Source organism: Triticum dicoccoides, chromosome 5A (genome assembly GCF_002162155.2).
Source record: "Triticum dicoccoides isolate Atlit2015 ecotype Zavitan chromosome 5A, WEW_v2.0, whole genome shotgun sequence".
In the NCBI taxonomy this organism is placed as follows: domain Eukaryota; kingdom Viridiplantae; phylum Streptophyta; class Magnoliopsida; order Poales; family Poaceae; genus Triticum; species Triticum dicoccoides.
Window position 1 is genome coordinate 614844436 of NC_041388.1, and position 7640 is coordinate 614852075.

At 44.5% G+C, this 7640-nt stretch overlaps 1 pseudogene; it reads right to left on the reverse strand.

The window, feature by feature from the left end:
* Positions 1-2464: 2464 nt before the first annotated feature.
* LOC119303415 lies at positions 2465-6802 on the reverse strand (annotated as a pseudogene).
* Positions 6803-7640: the final 838 nt, after the last annotated feature.

Consider the following 7640-nt stretch of genomic DNA (forward strand, 5'->3'; position numbering starts at 1 on the left):
GAGATTTGGTTCCTCACTCGTTGGGGATAATCTACCTTGATCCCCATCCTTTCCCCGGGTGAGAGATCCACGCCTAGAGAGGTCTGGGAGCAAAGCCACGACGGACGCGCGAGAGGCGTGATGACGTAACGCACACCTAGTGACCTCCTTACCGCTTTCCTGGACACGATCTCCTCCACTCTCCCCTATCATGGAAACAGACATGGTGATCTCCCCGTGGTGGGAGGAGAGGATCCTCGATGGCCATGAAAATCTCCATGTGGAGGATTAGAGCCCTGGGATACTTTCCCCTTGCAACCAAACTAGTCCTTAGAAGACAAGAGCGGCGTTTTAGAACATGAGCACCAGGTAGCTCTTTATCTCCATCGCGGGTTGAGGCTTGTGATGGAGCGGTGTCGGTCCATTTATTGTAATACATGTCAGTTTAACAAAAAGTGAACATTTCCATCGTAGAGGAGTCACACACGAGCAGCCCTGCTAGTCCAGATTGTTTTATGGACTAAACAGTTGGCCACACAAGCTAAAGACAAGACAAATCCGTTGTTGGAGGCGAGTGATGGAGAGTATGCAAGTTTTGCATCGAAAGACGACCGTCGTAAGTTGACTACATGTAACATGTGCTCTAGTAAGACATCACAGTAGCTTTGGCTTCACAAGAGCAGGCACACTACGACGACCTTGAGGACACACCCAAAAGCCGACTACCAGAAACCTTGCTGCGAACTCTAATACGCAAGTTCCCAATGAAAACCCACCTCTGGCACTGGTCCCTCCAGCCATATCTCTCTCCAAAACAACGCTCCACACGGAGAGCACATCGCCGAGCGTCGCATTCTTCCGATCCAGAACCAAATCTCACTTTCCCTAGAGTATCTTGACCAGGATTGTGAGAACTACAACACGACACCTCCAACAAGTTATCACCTCCACGACGCCACCATTCCTGACTCCAATCGAAGTCGGAGCCTAGCTTTTTTCACTAGCCTCATCTATCCCAGACCCATGATCTTTTGGACCATTCAACCACCATCACCATTGATCGACTCACCAAAGGAAGCCCAACCAAGCCCATCAACCTAGGGGCTCGTACCTGCCAGAACGGGCATCCCAAACCATGCAATGAGAGATGTTCGGGATTGGCTGAGGACACCAGTCGGAAGCAGAGCCACGCCGCTTGGAGTTGGAACCTCGAGTGGCCCTTCACTCGGAGTAGTGCCATAATGCCACGCCACTAGGAGAGGAAGTATTAGCTATGTGACACCATGTTGCTTGGACCACCATGCTGCTAGGGACCACCACATTGTGTTGAATCTTCAAGAACCGCTAGCATACAAGGGACAAGCCCATTCGCTGCAATCTATGGCATGATTAGCCTATCTACTTTCCTTGGCTACGTGTGTCCCCCCAGGAGGGGGGCTAGGGTTTCCCGAGAGCGACACGATGTGAACTCTAGTGACTCAACACGTCGATTAGTTAGTTATTCCATATTCAGATATTTGGGCAGCATTTATGGTTACGCTCCGTGACACTGTCAAATACGAAAACATACTTATAACACCAAATAACACACCATAGGAGCATATTTCATTATAAATCTACCAATATTGATTGGGTAAACATAGAAGACGATACAATCATCTCCACGAGGGCTTGTCACCGAGGACAAGATGAGTCTCCACATGAAGACCCTCCAGAACCACACATTTCGTCTCCTCAATCAGCCTTCTTGCTATGCAGTCCCCTCCTCCAACCCGTTTTGCTTGCCACGCGCCCAAGAGGTAGAAGAAGGAACATAGGCCGATTACCATAACCGCAAGTACGACGGTTCTAGTCTTGTTTTCGACCGCTGAGCTCCGTGCCACACCACAGCATCCTAATTGAGAGAACGATAATTAGCTTGAATAATTGGCTTTATTAGTTCATACATAAGGACAAAGAATACCAAGTAGTTACACTAATTGGCCTAAAGTTCCTCAAAAGCGGCATACGTTCAGCGTGCTGGATTTGTGCTCAAAATATATATACTGGAGGAAATTTGTAAGTGCATGCAAAAATTGTGAGTGCTTTTTTTAGTGGAATGAATAAAAGAGTGCTGCAGAGCCGGAGCAGTACCTATGTCTTGCCGGAGCTCCGCAGTCCCACGGCCATCTTCAACATCACCCACTCCTTGTGGCTGCAGACGATGGCCTCTACGTTGGTCGGCCATCACAGCACAAAGCTACAAGTCACCTTGCAGAGGATGTTAACCTTGGGCGTCGCCTCACTTATATTGTGCCTGCCTGGGGCGTATCAAAAAAATTGACTTGGGGTGTCGTCGCCTCGGAGCCTCCGCTCACCTTGTTCGGGGCGGCAGCTCCACGGGCGATGTCTACTATACTCTATTACTACCTGGCCGCTGGCCGGCCGGCCGGACAGGTGGAGGGCAGCGGCAGCTCGTATGGCACATTTCTTCTCCAAAAGAGTATGAACGAAACTGTCCCTAGTATGTTATTCAGCTTCAGTACTGCAGGAAACAGCAATATCTCTCCAGTTCATGGATTTCTAAGATACAACAGGAACAAAAATAAACAAGAATACAACACAAACAAAAATAAAGAAAAATACAACACCAACCATGACTAGAAAACAGATTACTCTCTAGATTATCACTGGTTTGGTTCTTCAGTTCTCTACGTGCAGTCGAATGTGTACTTGCAACTAACGCTGCCGGGGATAAAGTTATCCTGAAGTGAAACGAGAAAAATAATCCAGACATGTTAGCGGCGGCTCTTGCTGTCGGCAGTCCAGTATTGCTTAACTGCAAAGAGGATCTTCTCGGGCACACGAGGGCCGCCCTCATGGTCGGCCAGTCTTGTCTCCCACCTCATGGCATTGGCTATTTTCTCCACCTTTACAAGAGCGTCAACCGTGTCACGGATTATAACTGCGCCCTCTGGGCGTAAGATCCGGTCCATTTCCAGTAGTATATCTTCAAATTTACACCTGTTTTTAAATAATCAGACAATATCAGCCAACAAGGTCTACAGATTTAGAAGCACATCTTGGTCTTTCAATGCTTACTTGTTTTGGTACAAACTGAAGACACCGTTAGCATGTATGAGGTCATATGTCCTTGGGTAAGTAGAAAACCCTTCACACCTGTAACAAGAAGAAATAAACTATGATTCACACAAATAAAAAGGAAGCTTCTCAGGAACTATATCAAAAACTAACACAAGAAGTACAACTGTTGCATATCTGCAAACTCGTATTTCTAAAAGCACAATAACAAATACATGGCACATGTGCATCATCATTTAACAAAAGCACAAATTGAAGAGTTTCCCAGGTGAGTTTGGTAACAAGAGATGCCATTATATAGAGTTTAACTGATATTGGCACACGGGAGATTATATTGACATCCTTCTATCTTCACACACAACAATACATGAGTACCCTTTTTATAGTGTTCATGAAGTAAATGCACTTCATAACAGAAAAGAGAAGTTCCCCACATTGTGAACCAGCAAAAGTAAAAAGGTCTGTTGCAAAAAACAAAGCTACCAAAATGTAGAAACAATGTACAACGAACATAAGTGAGAAACAAAATGCGATAACCAAAGTATGAAACCAGGAGAGCAATACGGCAGTTTACATACCAGTCGTGATACATTCCTATTAACCCTCGCTCATAGATTACACCTAAAGTAGAAGTATCTGCAATGAACGGAACGACATTCATGACCCACAGCTTTGGAGACTCCAGTACAGCGGCAAAGCTACCAAGACCTGCATTCATGTCCATTATGTTGCGGTACCTTCCAGTATCAAGCAAGTCATTGGTTTTCTTGTAAGCATTAACATGTTTCTGCCAGAGTTTATTGTCCTCCTGATATGTTTGAACTGAGAAGCCAGGTACAAAACCACGGGCTATCCGAGGTGGTACTGCATTGAGCCTCTGGGGAAATGGCTCTAGTTCACCACCAGCAACCTCTGACACGCTTTTAACCTCAGGAAGCGGAGTTATACAGGCTTCCATTTTCTTATACCTGTAGGTAGATATGTAATGAAACAAATCAAATTGAATACAAAGGTAGAACAGTACAGATAAGATTCACTCCTTTTTTGTGAGGGTGGCAGATGGAATGACACTCACCATACATCACTTTAGCTTGTCAACTCACACTTGGCAACTTTTGAATTATCTTGTTTCCTCGGGCAAGATTTGCCATTTAATGTCTTTCTCCATATAGCAATACCATCCTTCTCAGATATCTTCTTCCAGCAAAGAAGTTCTGCGAATTGTTCTATTTTTCTCTGCTCACTCTGGAGATCGTCTTTGGTCCGTTGCCATCCCTTGTAGTGAATCTTCCAACCAATGGGTGGGCCTGATAGTACCCAATACCCACCCGGCCTAAGTACCCTATCAACTTCCATCATGTACATACCGTCTGTAGAACAAGAGCGAAAGGTTCAGAATTTCTATGGAGACCATATGAGTCAACCATGAAATGTTCTAAAAGCGTTCTTACTACTTCCGCTCCATGGAATTAAACATCTCGAGCAATGTGCCATGTCAAAGACTCGGGATGGAAATGAGAGCTTCATTGATCCAAGGACACCGATATATGCAGGTACGCCTCTCTCCAGTGCAAACTGTACTTGTGCCTCATGATTATCTTTTGGAGCGAATGACATAGTCAAAACATTTTTCTTCAACAGGTAAGCACCCAAACTGGCAACCTAAACAAAATTATGAAAAAAGCAAAGAAAAATTAAAGTGTATAGCACAACAATGTGGTTATCATTGAGCATATGTTTGCGTATTCAACGCTAAGACGTTCACATACCCCACAACCAGTGTCGAGTGCAGTTCTCACTTTCCCCTTGGTAATTGGGATAACAGAAGCAAGCTGTTCTACATACTTGTCTGCACCCTGAGGAAACTGCGTTCCACCACCAGGAAACCTGAAAACGTTGCCCTCGTAGTGCACCCAGTTTTGGATGGCCTTTTCAACCGTAAGACTCTTGTGTGGCACATTGGCATAAGAAACATAATCGCGGCTCTTTGGCCACGGAAAAGGAGCAACATAACCCTTTGGTGCTGGAATCAGACAGTACAGCTTCTCGTTTTCAGGTGGGCAATGCCTCTCCCGATATACCATGTGATCCCTAGGGAAGGTCATTGCACGCTTTTGCTCCTCGCAAGGAGTGTAATCGGTGTACTCTGCATCACATGGCTCAAAAGTTTTGACTTGAGAACTGAAAGTGTCGTTCAGAAGATCCGATGCACTATGGTGGGTCTCGAAATTCAGATTTGGCAGTTTCAGACATTTGGTCTGCTCATTCACCACAGCCGCTATGCTGTCCCCTCTCCCAAAGCCACTTCTTTGCCATACACCAAGGAGGTAGAAGAAGGAACAGAGCCCAAATACCACAAGTACAAATAGAGCGGTTCTGGTCTTGTTCTCGGTTAAACTCCGAGCCATACCACAACAGCCTAAAAGAATTATCATTAGCTTAAACTAAATGAATCCAGCAAGTTGCACTTCAGATTTTCAATAGAACTTACACATTACAATCAATGCATCAATAAATTTCCACACGAACTATAATAATTTATGAAGCAAATTTGGGCAAGACACGAATTATGTCTTGTCGTAACCTAGACGCTGCTCCTCAGTTAAGGGATTATTCTCTTTGCCCTGGTATTTTCTGTTTTTGAGGAAACATAACTATGTAAAATAACTTCTCAGTGTAGCAGCCCACCAACATTTGTTGGAATCATGGCATTTAGCAAATGAACTGCCAAAGTACAAACTGTCTTTTGCACTAGAGTTGATTATGGTACCTCCCATTTGGCCCAACCAGATTTTGCATATTTTACCGACTGGCTAACAAAAAAGATTCTCCATTTTATCTTTCTACAGAAGATTATAACATAAGTTCAGCAACCGTAAACTGAACCTAAGGTTCTTTGCAATTTGCTTTGCTTAATTAAGACAGGAGTCGATGCATCCGATGCATAACCCACCAAAATAAGATGGGCAGAAACAAATTGTTGGGCAGGCCAAGCTAAAAAGGAACTCGGAAATTTTCAAATTCTGAATCGTTGTTACTAATAAGTGCCCTCTGTTCCCCTTTGTTACAAGATCAAGTTAGTAGATATAAACAAAAGAAACTATACCAAAATACAGTTTCCCCATTAGACTAGTTTAGTTGTCCATTACAAAAGCTTGCACATATAAGACCACACACGAATTGAGTGAATTATTTATCTGTCAAATGGACATTTTAACAATGCCTTTGCATAAACTGTAAACAACAACAATGCTTTGCATAAAATGTATTACCTCCGTCCCAAATTACTTGTCTTAGATTTGTATTACCTCCGTCCCAAATCTAAGAAAAGTAATTCGGGACGGAGGGAGTGAAAAACAAGATCTTCAGTGGTTTATTCATGCTACCACAGTACCCATACCAATAGACAATGACCTAACTGAAAGAAATTGGGAGGGAATCAAAGAAACTTACCTGTACAGCTTACAGGGATTCAAGAAAAGTTGGAGAGGATCAGATTCAGAGAAGGAGCTGCGTCGCCGGCTTGCCGCTGCCACCAGCTTGTGGCTGCGTGGCCGCCTGCCGTGGGGCCGTGGGACGGCTGACTCGCCGTCGTCGCGCTGCTGTGTGCCGGTGGGATGGTCGGCCGTGGGCGGCGGCCGATTTGTGCCGCTGGCCGGCGGCGGCGCTGCGGGGTCCGGCGGCTGCTGTGTGTGACGATCCGGCGGGGGCGGCGGCGGGCGGCGGCTGCTAGGTGCTTCTTCTTTTCCTGGGTGTTTTTTTTTGGAGAAATCTTTTCCTGCTGGCCTGTGCTGGTCAGATGGTGTGGGCTGGGCCTAGGTGGATTTGGTTTTTGCTCCAGCTCTGGGCGGGCCCTGGCCGAGGTCAGCTGTCACGTAGCTCCGCCAGGGCCCAAGATTCGAATAGATCACAACTGCATAAATTTGTTATTATTCTAAAAAAAACAGCATAAATTTTGTTCTAGAAAACCGTCACGGGTTATATAGGAGATAAATCTGCATATTTTTGGAGACTAATAAGAGGACAATATTTCTCAGAACTGCAGTCTGAATCCCCGTTCAATTGACCACAGTGTGGAGCGGCTTATTCCATACCAGCTTATCCAGTTTTTGAAATTTTTCTAAAGTTTGCATATGTTAGTAACTCCCCTTGGCAAAGGAAATATCCTCCCTTCGAACAACAAATAAATTAAATGTTCATGCGCTAAATCAAAATCGTTGTTTCATTGTTAGTACATTATTACCAGCTATTGATTTTGTAATATTTATTAGTAGTTGTTTGTGCTTATTTTTATTGAAATGTTTACCCATTAACTAAGATGACCATGTATTTTCTTCCTAAAAATACTTACGTTGCAACTTGCAAGTTCATGTTAACTAGTAGTGAAGAAAATCAACAGCCTGGATAAAGTAAGAGGTATGAGTTTAGGACAAAACAACCATCAATCATGAGATCGAGAGTTGAATGAAATCAAGCCAGAAAAAGGGGGGGAAACGACCACTTCTTTGTTCAACAATCGAGTTAGGATCCAAAGGAAGGGGCTCAAATCCGCAACTCGTGTAGCCAGGGACGGATTGAGG